Below are 20,018 nucleotides of genomic sequence, written 5' to 3' on the forward strand. Positions count from 1 at the left end.
CCCAGCTCTAACATTCATTTATTCTCTGATTTCTGAAATTGTACTATCTGGGTTGGGTGTTGGCTTTAAGGTTGTTCATTATAGTTAACCTGGATGGGGTCAGCTACTTTTGAGAGGAAATTCCTAAACTGACCAGTTACTTGTCAAGGATCCTATCCAATACCATGATCCTGGAATTCTGTGAGTTTAGCTCAATTGTTCATCGGGGGTACATGTTTTCTATTTGAGATTGAGATATTCTCAGAAATAAAGCTATTAATAAATAGAAAGTTTTGGAGTATATTTACACTCACTCTGCTTATCTCCACTCCTGCCTCTACCATATTCCCATCCAATACTTTGCCAGTTGACTTACCAATTTATTCTTAATTTCTGTAACTGTCACCTTCAGTCAAATTCTCATGTGTGTGTTTCTAGATTCATATAATGGTCTACTACTGGATCTCCTTGGATTCACTTTTCTCATCACAGTCCTATTTATAAAGTCAGAATAATCTTCCTTAAACCCTGGTTTTATTGTTTCACTCTTTCAAAAACCTGCTGCACAACTCTCTCCTACTTACTGTATTAATGTTACATTCTTGTGTTCACATAGGCCTTTTTTGGCTGGGTTTTCAATACCTGTCTCTTTTATTTACATCTAAGACTATCCCATCCAAGACAGCTCATCTTAGCCAATCTTTCCGCCTGGAAACAATTTGCTGGCTTCTGCCTCTATGACTTTTCTAATGTCATTTTTATATTTGTGTCCAGGCCTTTCTATAACTGTCTAGAAAATTCCTGACATTTACAGGCACTCAACAAATATTTGTGAGCGAATAACCAATAAGTATGCTTGTTTTCTATCAGACAAGAATATGTATTTCCAAATGAGATTCAAGATACTGGCCTGGGTGTGGCTCCCTACATGTAATCACCCCTGTCTATCTCTTGTTCTCAGTCTTTTGCTTTCAAACTCTCATTTTTTAAAAGAGTATTAGGAACTAACATTGCCAAAATTTGGTGATGGTCAAGCAGCTCATGGTGTCTTACCGAAGAGAAATATTAACATTAAAATAAAAATGACAAGTATTATGATATATCATTCATATGTAATGATCTTTACAAAATAAGATAAAATTTTAAAAGAATCCATCAATACACCAGTATGACTTCTGGGAGAAACAGATGAATGCACTAAGGTGCGTCTGATACAAACATCCCCATAAAAATGAGCATAAGTTCATATTATCAATATTTTTTACTCTAAAAGTGTTCACTGACCTCCCTGAAGTCACCAAGGACTCCAAGTCAAGAATACTTTCCTGAATGAAGAAAAGACAACAATTATTTTAATCAACACTGCCCCAGAATCTTTTATTCAGATCCCTATCTCTGCTTTCTTCTTCTTCTTTTTTTTTTTTTTAACTTTCTCATAAATCTCTGCTTAGCATTTATCTCTCTCTCACTGTGAGATACCTAAGGGTTAAGAAGTAATGCCAACGAGACATTTGTTCCAGTTGAAGACAGGTTAAGAAAAAACATACAGTTGGGTGTGGTGGCTCACACCTGTAATCCCAGCCCTTTGGGAGCCCGAGGCAGGTGGATGACCTCAGGTCAGGAGTTTGAGACCAGCCTGGCCAACATGATGAACTCCGTCTCTACTAAAAAAAATACAAAAAATTAGCTAGGCATGGTGGCGGGTGCCTGTAATCCCAGCTACTTAGGAGGCTGAGGCAGAAGGATCACTTGAACCCAGGAGGCGGAGGTTACAGTGAGCCGAGAATGTGTCACTGCACTCCAGCCTGGGCAGTAAGAGCGAAACTCTGTCCCCCCCCCCAAAAAAAAAAGAAAAAAAAGAAAAGAAAAAATACACAAAAGATTTCCCCAAAAGACTAGGGTCTTTTAAACAGGCTATGAACAGAGTCTCAGAAAGGTAATTTCTTATGTCCAATTTTTAATCTCATTACTTGCATTACAAGCAACACATATGAGTGATAAGCTATGTTGGCCTACTGGTAAACGTACATTTCTTAACTGTGTATGCATTATAGAGAACAAATTTCAGAACTCAAGAGTATATCAGGTATATTTGGCTTATCCAGTTGTATATGAACTGGCTCCATACAAATAAAGATAAATTAGTTTTAAAATTTTACAAGAATATCTATGGAGATTTAGATTTGGTTAAGAAAGCTATTATATACATGGAAGAATCCACAACCTGTAAGAGCTCTTCATGGGAAATAGTGTGATAGATCAGAAACAGCATGAACTTTTGAGTCACTCAGAATTTGAATTCCAGCCTTGCCATTGTTCTAGTTGTGTTATCCAAAATAAGCCATTTAAAAGACCTGAGCACATTGTATACATTGAGAATTACAGGGTTATTATGAGAAATGTATAAGAAATGTAAAGTCCCAAGGGCTGTACCTGACATATAGTAGGTATTCAATCAATAGTAAGTGTACTGAACCACTTTGCAGAGTTGTTTAAATAAGTTAATTTTCAATAAGGTCATTAATATGTGAGAGTTTCCTTCCTTTTTCACAGATTCTCAATCCTAAAACAATTACTATTTTTGTGTCATCATCATCAACCCTCAAATATTAAACAGTTCTGAGCCAAATGTGAGTGAACAACCTATGATTTAGAATAGCTTTTAGGCCAGGCACAGTGGCTTACGCCTGTAATCCCAGCACTTTGGGAGGCTGATGCGGGCAGATCACCTGAGGTCAGGAGTTCGAGACCAGCCTAGACAACATGGCAAAACCCCGTCTCTACTAAAAATATAAAAATTAGCCAGGTGTAGTGGCACATGTCTGTAGTTCCAGCTTCTTGGGAGGCTGAGGCAGGAGAATCAATTGAACCCTGGAGGTGGAGGAGATGGCGCTACTGCACTCTAGCCTGGGCAACAGAGTGAGACTCTGTCTCAAAAACAAACAACAAAAAATAGAATAGCTTTTACAAGACCACACCAAATATGAAAAATCAACTATGTAGGAAGAATATGTTTTGGTCATTGGTTAATGACAGAGCATCCCTTACACTGAGGTTACTGGGAAGATCATTCCAAACATTTTCCAAAGAACGTTCCAGTCAATATTGTCCCTATAAGATTCTCCTTACTAATGATGTTTTGTGGTCAAACAAGCTTGGGAAATATTGTATATGCAGCCTTTTTACAGTGATTTTTTATTTTTATTTTTATTTTTTGAGACGGAGTCTCTCACTGTCGCCCAGGCTGGAGTGCAGTGGCATGATCTCCGCTCACTACAAGCTCTGCCTCCTGGGTTCATGCCATTCTCCTGCCTCAGCCCCCCAAGTAGCTGGCACTACAGGCACCCGCCACCATGCCCAGCTAATTTTTTTGTATTTTAAGTAGAGACGGGGTTTCACCGTGTTTGCCAGGATGGTCTCAATCTCCTGATCTGTGATCCGCCCACCTTGGCCTCCCAAAGTGCTGGGATTACAGGCGTGAACCATTTCACACAAAAGTGTAGAAATCACTTTTACAGTGATTTCTAATGGACATGAACCTACCAAAAGCTAGAAGGTCCACAGCAAAATGATATATTTAATTTTATTAGCAAGCATTATCTAAACCTGTTGAATTTTAGAATGCTTTTTTCAAACAACAACTATCACCTCTTGAAGGATACCTGGAATAGGTTTTCCTACACCTATACCTACATGTCAGGTAAGTCTGAAACATTAACAAATACATGTGTTTAGTAGGTTCCCATATGTTTGAAATCTCCACTAAGGACATTTTATTTCTCTTCCTCCTGACTTTGTATGCTATTGAGAAATGGTCAGAGAGTAATCTTCCTCCCTCCCTTTCTTCTTTTCTTTCTCTCATTTTTTTTTTTCTCCCTAAAAGAGAATAGTCAAAAAATCCATACATATTTATTGAGCCTCTCTGATGTGCTAGTTGCTGTGAAATACAAGAACATGAAAGATTCAGCAGCCTGGACCCAGGAAGGAGCCATAATAACCTGCTGAGAAAATCAGACACATGATCGGCTGCTGCCTAGAGACAGCGTAAGGTAGAATATAAATCATTCAGTCTGGGAGTGCTACTGTAGTCTGAGCAGGGAGAGGGAGGTATGGACTGTAGCTCAGTGTGCTGGGTTTCAGGAAGAAAGTGAACTTGGATGTAGGTCTTCAAGGAAGACTGGTTTGAATGGCTGTGGGAGGAGGGAGTCAGCTGGCATTGTTTTCAGGTATAAGAATGTCTACAGCCTGAATAAAGGTTGAATGTGTGGGCAGTAAATGGGGTGGGTGGAGTAGGCGCATTCCAGGGAGGAGAAGGGAAATAGAGTTGAACACTTAAATGTGTGGTCTTGAGCTAATGGATATTGTGGGAATTGGATAAGTGCACTGGTAGCCTAAGAGGATAGAATGGAGAAGATAGAAGGATGGAGACTAAGGAGCTATTGTGGTAGTCCAGATGCAGTGACAAGCAAAGAGTTGTGGAGGTATCCACTTTAGTGGTCTACGATGACAGTTACAAGCAATAGAAAGAGTATGACATTGGGAACAGAAGTTCAAATGCTGGCTCTTCATCTTAGCAACCATGTGGCAAATTTGGGCAAATTAATTTCTCTGTACCTCAGTTTTCTTTTTTGTAAAATAGGGCTAAAAATACATTCCCTAGAAGGTGGCCTCCAGGCCATTTTCCCACACTTTATTTGAATGTTAAAACTAACTTTAATCTAAAAATTCATATCCCTATCTTTTTGGGGGGTTCAGTTCAACTTAAATGTGTTATTTGTTAAAAACTTGTATTTATCATCTATTACATGTAACATATAAGAGCTGCTTTTAATAGTAATTCATCTTCTCCCTATCTTTTTTAAAAATACAGACAAAATTAACAAAACAATCTTGTATTTTTGATACTAGTAGTGGTATCACTACTACTATAGGTACAAGGGCTCTTGTACCTCTCTGAAAAGTAATATAATTAGCAACAGTATTGATGGTATCTGCTACTTTAGATTATTTAAACGGTAGTCATTAAGGTAAGCAAGAGGAAGAAGGCATGTCATTTATGTGTTTTTCATCCTGAAGATGAGCTTTTGGAAGCATATGTTATTCCACAGCAATCTGGATAGGTCTTGCCATGCCCTGATCTTGTAAGCCCAAATTTTATTTTGAATACTCTAGCTTTACACTTAAATGATAGCTCCTCGATGAAAGAAAAAAAATTGCCTAAACAATTTTTCTTCCAATTGTCTGAAAACATAATAGGTGTACATACACCTGCACACACACACACACACACACACATAATCTCTAGGGCATATTTACTAGATAGTATTATTTAATGTGTAGACATTTTAAATTATGATAATTAAGACAAAAATATGAGTAGCAGGTTTTTGAGACAAATTTGATATTTACTAAAATTAATTATTGTATGTGTGTCCTTCAGATGACTTCATATTTTCATTATATATCTTCACTCTTGAAGTATAACTCTTGAATGGTTGAATTAAGTTTTATGAATTAAGTTTTTTTTGACCAGGCACGGTAGCTCATGCCTGTAATCCCAGCACTTTGGGAGGCCAAGGTGGATGGATCACTTGAGGCCAGGAATTTGAGACCAGCCTGGCCATCATAGCAAAACTCCGTCTCTGCTAAATCTAATCTTGTGCCTCAGGCGAGGCACAAGACTCACTTGAACCTGGGAGGTAGAGGTTGCAGTGGCTCAAGTCGTGCCACCGCACTCCAGCCTTGGGGACAGAGTGAGATTCTGTCTCAGAAAAAAATTGTTTTTCCATTATTACCAACACTACTATTCACAATTCATCCACTATTTCACTAGGAATTATTAATTCAGTTTACATAAACTTTTGCTACAAATTTATTCAATGAAGAAGCTTCTGGATATTTAGGTTCTACATGCTAATTTCAATCAGTATATTTTGTTTTTCAAATTTGTTCTTGGCGACCCAATAATTATACCCGTCCACCTTGAAAGTGTCTTTCTTTATCACCTTCAGGGCCCCAGCTAACCAGACCTTTGAAAACAAGTAAACAGTAGAGAATTTCAGCTTCTGTGAAGACCACCGTCTTCTTCTGAAGCCCCAGACTCCACTCATACAGGGTTTTGGGGAAGATTAAATGAAATGAAGCAGTGGCTTACAAAGTTTATTGATAGTAAACTACAGTAAAATTTACATTTGATACTATGACCTGGTAGATTTGTTTAAAGTAAGAGGTGCTCACTTTTGAAGACATGTCGATGCTGACTTTCAGTAATATATAAAAAAAAGTACAAAAAGGTTTTATACCTATATTTATTTTTTTTTTATTTTATTTTTTTTTTTTTTGAGACGGAGTCTCACGCTGTTGCCCAGGCTGGAGTGCAGTGGCGCGATCTCGGCTCACTGCAAGCTCCACCTCCTGGGTTCACGCCATTCTCCTGCCTCAGCCTCCTGAGTAGCTGGGACTACAGGCGCCCGCCACCGCGCCCGGCTAATTTTTTTTTTTTTTGTATTTTTAGTAGAGACGGGGTTTCACTGTGGTCTCGATCTCCTGACCTTGTGATCCGCCCGCCTCGGCCTCCCAAAGTGCTGGGATTACAGGACCTATATTTATTTTTAAAAGGTAGAGAAGAGCAGTGGACTCTTATTTAAAGAAACTCTTGTGTTTTATAAATAATAGTCATGGCAAAATTTGTTTATAGTCTTTAACAAACCATGCATTTCAATATAAATTAAACCAATAAAAATGATACATATACAATATAAAGGAAATGTATATATCGGAACAGTATATACCATACACACAAGAGTAATTATATATTCAATCCAATACAGAGAATTGAAACATAATTTAACATGAAATAATATTTATCCTTACTATGTATGATTCACTCTGATGTTTTCTATTTTATTTAATTTTTAAAATATTAATTGTGACCCACTAAATTGATTTTGAAATCTACCAATTGGTTTGAAAGCACTGAGGTAAGAAATTACCTTGCTTAATAAATGTTAGTTTTGTTTCCTTCTTCTCTCTTCCTCCCTTTTTATAATTAAAGAAAAAAAAAATCCCTCTACTTCTCTACTTCACATGAGAGTAGAACACATAAAAAGATTTGCGCTAACTACTGTGCATATTTTTTGAAGTCATTTCTCCATAATGTGTGAGTTTTCTCAGGGTACTACAAGTTTACCAACAGAACACATAAAGCAGCTGTCACACACTGAAATGCCTATAGGAGCCAGATAGACCATGTGAATGAATGAATGGCATGGTTGGTGGGCACTCTGGGTGCAGTGGCTAGAACTGTAGAGGGTAGGAGCAGACCACTATATATCCTAAGCATTTCATTGGCAAATGAACTGAAGGACACCTTTCCATCTGGTCCTCATTTTCCTAGATCTTTCCTCCCTTCCTCTGTCAATCCTTCCTACATAGCCGATGTTCCCAAAGCACCTCTTATATTGGAATAATAATTATTATGATATCTCTCCTTAATCAAGACCTTATACTAGATTTTTAATGCCTTTAAGTTCTCCCCCAAACTTCAGTTCATCTATTCGAAGTCCCTATAAAATCTACCTCCTTAAACCTGTCTGCCCCTGTTATCCCCTGTGGTTGACCGCCACCTCCATCTCTATCTTTTGTCAGCAAGTTTCCTCAGAGTCCCCTCTCTGCGTACTTGTTCATGCTGGGTTATTTGTTTTTGCCACTTGGTCATCTAGACCTTTTTCCCTCTTTCCCTCCTTCTATTCAATTTCTGTCGTTCACTGCTGTACAAAGGAGGGGCAGGGAGGCCCTCCAGGGTGGAGGGAATCAGTCTTGAGATAGCTGAGAGATTCAAGGTGATGAGTCCCAAAGTTGAAGAGAATCCACATACTTCATCTGTTTTCGTTTTACCTAGCAAGGAGCCTTTTCTGTAGACAAAGTTGGGAAACTAGAGGTTATGACATGATTCATTGTTGCCTACTTACACTTTAGCTTGATTCATCTCTTCTCAACAAATACTTGTTGAACCCCACCAGTAATACCAGAAGCTTGGTATTCTATGAGGTGCTCAACTTACAAAGTTTAGTTCAGAAGAATTCTGACTTCAAGGCTCCTACCATCTAGAGGCAAACAACTCACAAATGAACAAATGCAGTGATTTCAAAAGAAATTAAGGTGTGCTGTGGTAGAGGCATGCACAGGCCAGAAAAGTTCAGAGGATCCAGCCAGGCTTCCTGGGGAGGATATCCATGCGCCCCTCCATCCACCTGGTAGTTCATGATCAGAGTTTGCAAGCTTGGCTGGGATAGAGGGAATAGTGTGTGGATCACAGAAAGAGTGGATCTGGTGACTCAGACACGGCAAGAACCAGCTCATGGCACTAGGCTGCAGGCACACCATACACAAAACAGTCTTTTCTTTCCCCAGTTCTCCAAATTCTCTAAAGTGGAAGCCTAGGAGTGAGGGTAAGAAGGAGGTAGGGAGCTACAGCCACTAGAGCAAAGGATGTAAGAATGGGCATGAGTCTCTAAAAGTGCAGAAACTCAACTGACTGGATGCTGAGACAATGTTTAAAAAGGATTTTTGTTGTTGTTGTTGTTTTTTATACTTTAAGTTCTAGGGTACATGTGCACAACGTGCAGGTTTGTTACATATATATACATGTGCCATGTTGGTGTGCTGCACCCATTAACTCGTCATTTACATTAGGTATATCTCCTAATGCTATCCCTCCCTCCTCCCCACTCCCCACAATAGGACCTGGTGTGTGATGTTCCCCTTCCTGTGTCCAAGTGATCTCATTGTTCAATTCCCACCTATGAGTGAGAACATGTGGTATTTGTTTTCTGTTCTTGCGATAGTTTGCTGAGAATGATGGTTTCCAGCTGCATCCATGTCCCTACAAAGGACATGAACTCATCCTTTTTATGGCTGCATAGTATTCCATGGTGTATATGTGCCACATTTTCTTAATCCAGTCTGTCACTGATGGACATTTGGGTTGATTCCAAGTCTTTGCTATTGTGAAGCATGCGTCTTTATAGCAGCATGACTTATAATCCTTTGGGTATATCCCCAGTAATGGGATGGCTGGGTCAAATGGTATTTCTAGTTCTAGATCCTTGAGGAATCGCCACACTGTTTTCCACAATGGTTGAACTAGTTTACAGTCCCACCAACAGTGTAAAAGTGTTCCTATTTCTCCACATCTTCTCCAGCACCTGTTGTTTCCTGATTTTTTAATGATTGCCATTCTAACTGGTGTGAGATGGTATCTCATTGTGGTTTTGATTTGCATTTCTCTGATGGCAAGTGATGGTGAGCATTTTTTCAAGTGTCTGTTGGCTGTATGCATGTCTTCTTTTGAGAAGTGTCTGTTCATATCCTTTGCCCACTTTTTGATGGGGGTGTTTGTTTTTTTCTTGTAAATTTGATTGAGTTCTTTATAGGTTCTGGATATTAGCCCTTTGTCAGATGAGTAGATTGCAAAAATTTTCTCCCATTCTGTAGTTGTTGTTACTTTAAGTTCTGGGATACATGTGCAGAACGTATAGGTTTGTTACATAGGTATACATGTGCCATGGTGGTTTGCTGCACCTATCAACCCGTCATCTAGGTTTTAAGCCTCACATGCATTAGGTATGTGTCTTAATGTTCTCCCTCCCCTTGCTCCCCCACCCCCCACCAGGCCCCGGTGTGTGATGTTCCCCTCCCTGTGTCCATGTGTTCTCATTGTTCAACTCCCACTTATGAGTGAGTACATGCAGTGTTTCCTTTTCTGTTCCTGTGTTAGTTTGCTGAGAATGATGGCTTCCAGCTTCATCATGTGCAGCAAAGGACATAAATTCATTCTTGTTTATGGCTGCATAGTATTCCACAATGTATATGTGCCACATTAAAAATGACTTTTTAAAGTGGTAACTGTGGGAGGCAAAGGAGAAAAAAACAGGAGCTGCCAGATAAGGGAGTGAAGAGAACTCAGCACTTTGAGAATTGTTACATTTTGCAGCTTGAATTCTTCACTTTTTGCTCCCATTATCTGCCTCTTTCTCCTCTCCATGTGAGCCCCGGATCCTGCTCTCTCTGCAGGGCAAAGGATGGTTAGAAATGAATTCACTAAGGTGAGAAACCATTGCTGGTATAGTTCTCCTTCCCGGAAACCTGGCACTTAAATTTAACCTGTTTGGTTAGATCCAGCTCTGCTTCCCCCATTTCTTTTTACAGAAACAAGGCTGGCAGATCCCTGTTCCTGTTAATCCTTGAGTGGACCAAATGCTGTGTTATGCTGGGGCAGTGAGGGACCTTACAAACACTGAAATTTAAGAGAACAGTTTTTGGAGTAAGGCAGTCCTTGTTTCCAAATCTGAGCTTTGTCACTGACTAACTAGCTTGAGACCTCATAAAAGCGAATTAACCTAGCTTGTTTTCTAATTTATAAAATGGAGAAAGCAGTACCTATATCATAGTAGGGTTTTGAAAATTATTTAAATAGGACTATGTATGTAAAGCGTGCCTGAAAAATAGCAAGTGGTCCCAAAGTCACTATGATGATGAATTTTATATGCAGGCACCTAGAGCATGTTAGGATTTTTGGGATCTTTCCCAGCCCACATTGAAGCTTCACTCTTCTCCAACAGTCTGTTATCCAACACTGGGTAACTGAGATAGTCTTCTCAGCATTTATCAATGTGGTTAGGAACAGTGATCCTGGAAAGCATTCTCAAATTATTTATCTAAGTAAACAAGCAAAACTTTTTATCCCAGACATCCTAAATCTCTGTAGCTGGTCTTTGCTGATTTGGTCAGAATAGCTCAGATGGTAGGAAGGGCTTCCCGGGTGGAAAAAAAAATAAATTAGCAGTCTGGAAAACAAAAGACCTCTGGCTTAAAAGAGTCTCTAAAACAGCCTGATCAGCCTGTGTATTTTGCCATATTATCTAGCATTAGCAGCGGACTGGGAAAAATCCAGGGTTCCTTTTAGAGATAGAGACTGGCAAATATTACGTTTGATGCATGAGAACCAAATCAGAAGTTAACTCTTTAAGTCATTAAATCACTAAACAGTCTATCACAATTATGTGTTTATTACTAGACTGAATTTCTCTGGGGCTGGGACCATATTGAATTCATTTTTTTGATCTTTGGTGCTAAACACTGGCTGTCATATACTAGGTATCCAGTAAATGTTTGTTGAATTGAACTGAAAAAGCATGAAACATTTCCCGTTAAGGCTTCTATTCTATAATATTTCCAAAGTTTCTAACGCATCTGAGAATCAATAATTGGACTGTTAGAGGAATACGAATATGGTCCAGGGAGCTACAAACTTCATGCTCTGAGATGTTACATGTTTAGTGTAACTTTTGTGCCAGGGGAGAGAAATCCCTAAGACAGTGACTCTGTTCTCCATACCCACCCACTCCCAGTGTCCTATAGAGCCTTTCATTCTCCGGATGCCTATGATGACTATTACATTTATTTGTTGATATATCTATTGCCTTGTCTTCCTTATAGGTACAGAGTCCATACATCCTAATTGGCCTGGAACTTCCCAGGTCTATGTCTGTTATACCAGTGTAATTATGAATAGCATTGCCCTTCATTCTAAAAAGTGTTCTGGTTTGAATGCTAAATCATCTAGACACCCTACTTATGAGAGGGTTCACTGTACATCATTTAGTTGCCCAACTCCCCACCTCTTGGAAATCTGAGTACTACCCTCTACTGGGGGCTTTCCTCTATGGAGGCAGCTCTCTCAATCACAGCATTCAGGAAGTGTGAGCCCACTCCCAAAAGAACAGACAGCTGTCTACAGAGAGACTCTTGGTAGAAGACAAAAAAAATCACTTCAGTAAGTTTAAGTCTTCCCTTTAAACTTGGGTCTCTTTTGCACATAAGAAAAAAAGAATCTAATAACTGCGTCCCTAAATATACTGAAATCTAGAAGACATGCCCATTTGAAAACTCTAATCTAGTAATTAAAGCTTCTCAGGTTTAACTGCACCTTAACAATGTAGCTTATTTTGTCAAGATCAGTTAAGGCCCTGTAATGTGATTTGGAATAAATGGACAGACAGAAATTAAAATGTGCTGGACAAGGTAATCAGAAATCTCACTTCATTCAGTCAATAACAATGGCAATTCAGCGGGTTCCTTTTACTACTGGGATGTAATTGTGCTTGGCTTTAATTTCTTGTAATGATGGAACAAATTAAATTACTTCATACTTTTAGGAACATTTGGCTACATCATGTTTTGGCGCTTCCATAAACCCCACTGGAAATTAAATCAGCTCTGTGGTTGCTCATTCTCCCTCTTTAGTGCCATGTCTGCCTCCTGTCAGCAAAATGGTAATATTGTCTACCTTAATCCACCAGATGCAGTTGAGTTAAAAGAAATTACCTCCCCCGCCTCTCTCCTTTCAAATCTCCCTATTTGTAGCTATCAAATTTTGGCATGCCTGCTGGAACACAGTCTTGTTAGAACAAGCACAGTAATTCTCTCATGAGACTTTAGGACTCTCTCTACGACAAGGTCAAAATGTACCGTGATTCAAATTTAGATGAGGATATGAGTTGGTAAGAACATGAAGAGCATCAGACAGTTTTCAGGACTCCCACTACTTATTTTGTGCTATCAGTTTTTCCTTTCCCAAATTGCAGGTGGAGATGCAAGCTTTGAGGCTGGAAATCTATTGCTATATGCCATTAAAATTAATTAGCCTAGCACATTTTATCTTTAGGCCCTTACCTAGTGCAGGTAAAATATTGTAGCACAAAATAACACAACTTTGCCGGGCGCGGTGGCTCACGCCTGTAATCCCAGCACTTTGGGAGGCCGAGGTGGGTGGATCACGAGGTCAGGAGATCGAGACCATCCTGACTAACACGGTGAAACCCTGTCTCTACTAAAAATACAAAAAATTAGCAGGGCGTGGTGGCGGGCACCTGTAGTCCCAACTACTCTGGAGGCTGTGGCAGGAGAATAGCGTGAACCTGGGAGGCGGAGCTTGTAGTGAGCCAAGATTGCGCCACTGCACTCTAGCCTGGGCAACAGAGAGAAACTATGTCTCAGAAATAAATAAATAAATAACACAACTTTCCTGAACACTGTAGCTACTAAGTTCATATGGTAAAAGATTATACTATATATTATATTGCAAATAGTGTTGCAGACTGATATTAAATATTTAAAATGCATCATTATTAATAGGCAACACTGTGGCCGAGATTGCTAACTGTCCCCTAATATTGATGCTTTTCTTCATCCATTGTTTTCAAATACCAATTTTCATGTAAACATGTGACTGCCCAAAGTAGAGAAAATTCACAGCCTCCTTGGTTGCCAGGTGTTGCCATATAACTAAGTTTTGGTGTATGACTTGGTAGTAGAAGTGTTATGTAGATGTTATGTAGATGTGCTAGAAACTTAAAAGACATTTGTCAGCTATCTTTTTATCTGCCTGTATTTATTGTTTTCTCTTTCCTACTGGCTAGAATGTGAAGTTGATGGCTGGAGTTGGAGCAGCCATATTGGACGGTGGGTTGAATTTAGCAACAGAGGCCACACCTCACAGTGCAATAACATGGAAAGAGCATGTGTCCTTGAAAACTGTACTGGATAGAGTTGCCATCTTAACTTTGAACTGCCTACTTTCAGATTTTACATGAAAGAGAAATATCTATCTTGCTGAAGCCACTTCTATTTTAAATCTCTCTATTTACTGCTGAATAAAATCCCAACTAGTGCAAACAATAACAAAAAATTCATATTCACTCATGATATAGGACTATACCATAGTCTTTTTTGTGTCATATATCTGTTCATTCACCATTTTTGCTTTGATGTTCAATAAACATCTCAAATCTAATATATCTATTAAAAATTTTTAAATTTTGGACTCAGAAGTACATGTGCAGGTTAGTCATATAGGTAAATTGCATGTCATGGAGTGCTGGTGTACAGATTATTCCACACCGAGGTAATAAGCACAGTACCCCTATAGCTTAGTCTTAAGAAGTAGTATGTTCACATAGACCAGGCTGAGATTTGGATGCTGGATGACTTTCTTCCAGCTTACTCTGATTTGAATATATTGTGTGGTAGTAGATGGCTAAACCGCTTGCTCCAAAACTATCTGACAACGCTTTTTAGAAAACGTGCCAAACAAAACTACAAGAATCACCCTGGAGCTTCCCTGAGGCTTCAGATATTTGTTTTCCCTGCCCTACTTGGAAATCATTCCAGCCTGGAAGTCACTGTGATGAACCAAAAAATGGTCTCCCTACCATGAAGAATAACACTGTTTCCATTGCTGGGAGGCTCTCCTTCCCGCAGGCACTCTCCCTCACTCATTAGACACTTGAATGATAAGGAAGTTCATATATTTATTGGTGTTTCTATCATTTAGACAGTTGAATGTTACGAATGTTCATATATTTCTTCTTATTCAATAGTTTCACAAAAACACTATTCTTGTAAAGTCATTAAAAACTGGAGGGCCTTTTCATAATTATTTCCATGATTTGTCATCTAAAGTCAATGTTCTCTCCTCCTGTCTATCTAATAGCTTTAAAGCTAAGTTCTGGTGGATCCAAGACATGCCTGAAAGGTTTATCAAATGACATACTGCAGTCACATGGTCGGAGCACAAACACCTCTGAATGTACAATATTTTAAAGCAAAACAGTTTATGTGTAAGCTCTATGATGTTACAGACCATGGCTTTCTTATTTATTACCAAATCCGCAGCTCCTAGAACAGTGCCCCTCAATATAAATCTGTCAAATGAATAAATGAAGAGTTTGCCTGCAGTAGTAAACTTGTTATTTGCACACACTTCAGGCCCACTTCTATGTGTACATTGTCAATGAGTCAGCCTTGTGGATGTCTTTGCAGGACTATCTGTATAACATCCACCACCGTTACCAGGGAACCCACTTTTCATAAATTGCTCCAGCATCACACACCCTCTTACAGAGATTCTTCCTGTACATTCTAATCCCTGACTCATTGTCATCCTCACTCGGATTCCCCGATGCATAGAAATACTGTTAAATATACTTGGGTAGACAGGGATAGGCATGCCCAAACTCAACTCCTTTTGGGAAAAAATATTGCAACTTTCAGAAATGTGTTAGCTATCTGCACAGATTATGAAACATAAATATCAATTATCTGTTCACAGCAGTGAAAGCCTGCATTTTTTTTTTAAGATAGCAAGTATAAAATGGCTATAAGTACCATATTGAGTAGATACCTACCACTACCTATTTCAGTGAAGGGATGGTTGTGTTGCAGGGTCAGAATGATTACTCACTGGTTGACACTCCCTCCAGGACTAAAGGCAGCATCACCAGTGTCCACTCTACTTCTCCACTGCTTACTGTTAAGGAGCAAGGCAATGGCATTATCTAAGTAGGAACTACTTCAATCTTTCAAAACCTGGAATTTGCTGATCACAAGAAGAAAAACAGTATAAAAACACAGAAAGACAAGATTCTCTGACTGTCCTAATGAATGCTAGCTAGTTATAATAGCATGGATAAGACACATAACCAAACATATAAGATCTATTACTTAAGGGGAATCTCTATTTATATTAACTCCTCTACTTTCTCTAAAACCAGTATTTAGTTATCTCTTATACATTAGCATATTGTCTATATTTGGAAAATTCAAAATATTAGTGATGTGACTTTTTTCCCTCAGACATCTGAGCTATCCCTCAACTAATAGTTGACCTGTTCTTCTATAGCTCAGTATCTGAGTTAGAACTCGAAGTAAAAAGGTATAAATAAGTCATGCTATAAAATTCAAAGGCAATCAGATGTTTGAGACTATAGTTATACAGAAAAGTGTCCTTGTTCTTGGGAGGACTACATCGAGGAGTTTAGGGATGGAAGGCCATGATGTGTGCAGTTTTCTCTCAGGTGGTTCAGAGAAAAAAAAAAAACAATGTGTGTGTATGTGTATGTGTGTGTATGTGTATGTGTGTGTATGTGCACATGGAGTGATACTGCAAATGAGGTGGAATGTTTACAATGAGTGAATGCATGTGGGATTTTTTTGCACTACCCATGAAGCTTTCCAGTGTGTCTGAAATAACTTCCAAATAAAACTTTTTTTAGAAGGCAATCAGAACAGTGGCAATGAATAATTCAATTATTTCATATTTGAGCTGTCTTTCCTGCCACCCCCACCCCCTATAACACTACATACATACATAGACTCACATAAGTGACACTTACTGTACTTTTTTGCCTGTGTAATGAGTGTTGGCGAAGTATGTGAGTGGGAAATTCAGCCTTCTGCATTCAAGATCTAAGTAATTCTAAGAGACCTTTTAGATAATGATTTGACTTAAGACAACAATTTTGAGGTTATAATATGATGTCATTTCTTATAAACAGAACTGCCCTTTTGTCCTTTCAGATCTGACTGAAAATGGCCCATGGAGTACAACCACCTGGGAACATATCCTTGAGAAAGACAGTTGAGGCTTATTGCCTAAACCACAGGCTACTGAAAACTTGGCCAAAGGCGACTACTCTAGACTGGTGACTTCAAAAGTGCTGATGAATACAGTGAACCGTGAAAGATGCATGATTTGTTTTGAACATTTTACTATGATTGATGACCCAGATTTGGCAAGTTAGTTCACTCCCAGTGGAGATGAAAGTTTCACTGCCTTCTTTCTTTCAACATTCTTGTTGAGACAGATTTCACTTTTATTGGCCAACGTACTAACAAATCACTTGCATTTGCAGCATAATGAATTCATTAGCAACACTGTGGATCAATGCTGTACATAATATTCCTGAGTCAACATTAACTCTTAATTAAATTTCCATAGTATAATGCCTCTGGAAATTTTCCTTCAGGCTACTAAACTTCAAGCCAACAGTCTAAGTGTTAATCAGTAATCATGTTAGTAACTTTTTGAGATGGGTCAGGGCCAGGGCCAGAGTCAGTGATCCATCATGAATAGCAGGTTTAAAAATGAATATATGTGATCAAAAATACCCAAAAATTGACTCAAAGCATTCTATCCTTTGGGTTATTCTAACACTCAGTGTATCAGCCTTCTGAGCAAGCCAATTTTTTATTGCCTTAAAAAGTCTTAAAGAAAAGATAAAAACAGAGATAATCAGTTTTGTTTGGCAATGGCGGTGGTGTGGGAAATGAAAAAGAAGAAAGTTAAAGATGAGTGAAAATAGGATAGTCTTGGCACTTTAGTATGAAATTGAAGTACTTATTTAAACTGATGAATATTGTACAGAAATATACAAAGAGCAGTGAGGGGCCAAGAACCTAATTCCAAGGTAACTACAAGGAAAAGATTTATTGATCTGGATCATGCCAAAATTCAAGAGTTTGACTGTTGTCATTGTTGCTGTTGTTATTAAGTTTTAAAAAATGAGAAAAAAACATAGGTTTTTCTATTGTACTTACCAGGAAAGGAAAGAGAGAAGGAGGGTGACATGGAGGGGGCGGAGGGAGAGAGAGAGACAAAGACACTGACAAAGTCTGGAAAAAGATACAAATTCAGATTTAAGATCCCAAAATATGCTACATTTCTGCCCCCTTCAAAATATTAAACTTTGCTAAAATACACTGGAATTTTTTTTATTGTTTAGTTTTTAAATCAACTAGCAGGCCAATTAGCCAAGATGACATTCTCATCCTTGGTACTCTTTCAGGTGAGCTCTGTGGGCTCCCATCAGAAAGTCCTAGCCAACCAAGCTCTCACTGGACCACTTTGTGCTCAGTAGACTGCATAGTCTCCTAAAATAAACCACACAGCCCTGATGCTGGTCCTGCCAAAGTGTGGTTTGCTGTCATGTCCTATAGGCTACCCGTTTCCCAGTGATTTATCATAATAAACCAAATGGGAATGAAATAACCAGAAATATGCCATAAATCTACTAGTGGTGAATTTTCAATATTCTGCACACCATGCTGATTTGTTAATTCAGTTGGATCTCTATTAATCCTCTCTAAAATGTCATTAAACCATCTGTTTTGACTTGTTAATCAAACCACTTTAAAAAATGTATTTAGAGTATCAGTAACCCTTGAATTAATGCATCCATAAGTAATAATCCCCTCTCCAACTTTAGATTTATTTTTAAGCTCTAGCTTTTTTTCTACCATTCCAACAAATAGCCTGACTTCCAAAAGTAAGAATCACTTCAGTTGTAGAAATGTCCAGAGGGTGCCCTACTTTCAAAACAGGAAGCAAATTGATCCAGCAGTACCACTTCTTGGTATATAGCCAAAAGAACTGAAATTTGGATCTTGAAGAGATATTTTCACTGCAGCATATTCGTAATAGCTAAGATACAGAAGCAACCTAAATGTCCATCAACAGATGAATGGACAAAGGAAATGTGGTATATACATACAATGAAATATTATTCAGCCCTAAAAAAGGAAGGAAATCCTATCATTTACAACAAGTTGGATGGAACTGGAGGACATCATGCTAAGTGGAATAAACCAGACACAGAAACACAAATACTGCATGTCTCACTTACATGTATAATCCAAAATAGTCAAACTGATGAAAGTATAAAGTAGAATGGTGGTTGCTAGGAGCTGGGGGAAGATGGAAATTGGTAGATGTGGTCAAGGGTTACAAAGTTTTAGTCTTGCAAAATAAGTTCTGGAGAGCTGCTATATAACATAAGTATACAATCAACAATACTATATTGTATACTTAGAAATTTGGTAAAAGGGTGGATGTTATATTAACTGTTCTTACCATGAAAGGAAAACAAAACAAAACAAAACAAAACCAAAAAGGTAGGAGGAACCTTTTGGAGGCAATAAATAAGTTTATGACATTGATTGTAATGGTGGTTTTAGGGTGTATACCTATCTCCAAACATCTTGCAGAATAAACATCTTAAATCTAAAGCTTCCTTGGGAAAGAAGATGAGAAAATAATTGTCAAGAGACTGTACATCAATAAAATAGTCAAGGAGTACAGTGAAAACTTAGGAATCCCGTTTCTTCCTTTGACTCACACTGTTTGATCGTATCATTCAAGTCAGCATTTGGAAGTTATTGAGACATTTCAACATAAGATTGTCCTTATGATCTATGATTTGGGACTCTCTTATAAGAAAGTCCATTTTATACCAATTTGTTTTGTTCCTTGGTAACTAGACCTTTTTAAATTGGATCTAAGAATTAATATTCTTATCTCATAAAGAAGACCAAAAGGATCCAAGTAGATGGAGTTCAAAGGTAGTCCCCATTAAAGCATCTTTACCTTAAGCAAAGATGTCCCAATTTTTCGTGCTTGTTTTTCAGATGCTGTTCTAAAAAAATGTACCTTATTCCTTCTACTAAAAGAAAACCTATCAATTCACTGATTCATTGAACAAATACTTATTGAACATATAGTATGTACTAAACACTGGGTAAAATTCCAGATAGATATGCAAAGAGGAATAAGTAAGCCCCTGCCCTTAAGAAAACTCACAGTCTGGTCAAGCTAACAAACAATTCTAGAGCAACTGTGTGATAAGGGCTCTGACAGCACATGCAGGAATGCAGAGAGAGGCACCCTTGGTCTTGGAGGGGCTTCCCAGAGTGGGTGATTTTTGATGTGTCACAAAAGGAGGAGCTATTAGGGCACAGAGAAGAGCAAGAGTGAAGTGCGGAAAGGAGTGAATAGATGGGGAGGGGACCCAGGCAAAGAGAATGACATAGGCAAAGGTGCAACATCGTGGGAACACAGTACATTTGGAAGCCTGTCCACCATTTGTTACAGCAGAGAGTGCATGTGTGGGTGGAGATGAGGCTGCAGAGATGGGCTAGAGAGGATTATGAGAGATGAATGACTAGCAAAGGAGGTTGGTCATGTCCTTATGTGGTAGGGGACCATGGAAAGATTTTTATTTGTAAGACATGGTTTCTTCTTCATTCTATGGCAAATAGCAGATACTATGGTCTGAATGTTTGTGTCTCTTCCCACATTCATATGAGGTGAAACCTCATCACCAACGTGATGGTATTAGGAGGTGGGGCCTTTGGGAGATAAT

At 38.6% G+C, this 20,018-nt stretch overlaps 1 protein-coding gene and 1 long non-coding RNA gene across 9 annotated transcripts in view; both read right to left on the bottom strand.

The window, feature by feature from the left end:
* PDE4D (phosphodiesterase 4D) overlaps positions 1–20,018 on the bottom strand; it is an 807,734-nt gene that overhangs the window by 71,273 nt on the left and 716,443 nt on the right. The gene's annotated exons all lie outside the window — the stretch shown is intronic.
* On the bottom strand, positions 6,041–7,892 carry LOC141407000 (uncharacterized). The gene is made up of 2 exons (XR_012413680.1): positions 6,579–7,892; positions 6,041–6,281 (listed from the first exon to the last, which is right to left on the bottom strand). It is a non-coding gene; the product is annotated as an uncharacterized lncRNA (long non-coding RNA).

This window comes from Macaca fascicularis, chromosome 6 (genome assembly GCF_037993035.2).
Source record: "Macaca fascicularis isolate 582-1 chromosome 6, T2T-MFA8v1.1".
Lineage (NCBI taxonomy): Eukaryota > Metazoa > Chordata > Mammalia > Primates > Cercopithecidae > Macaca > Macaca fascicularis.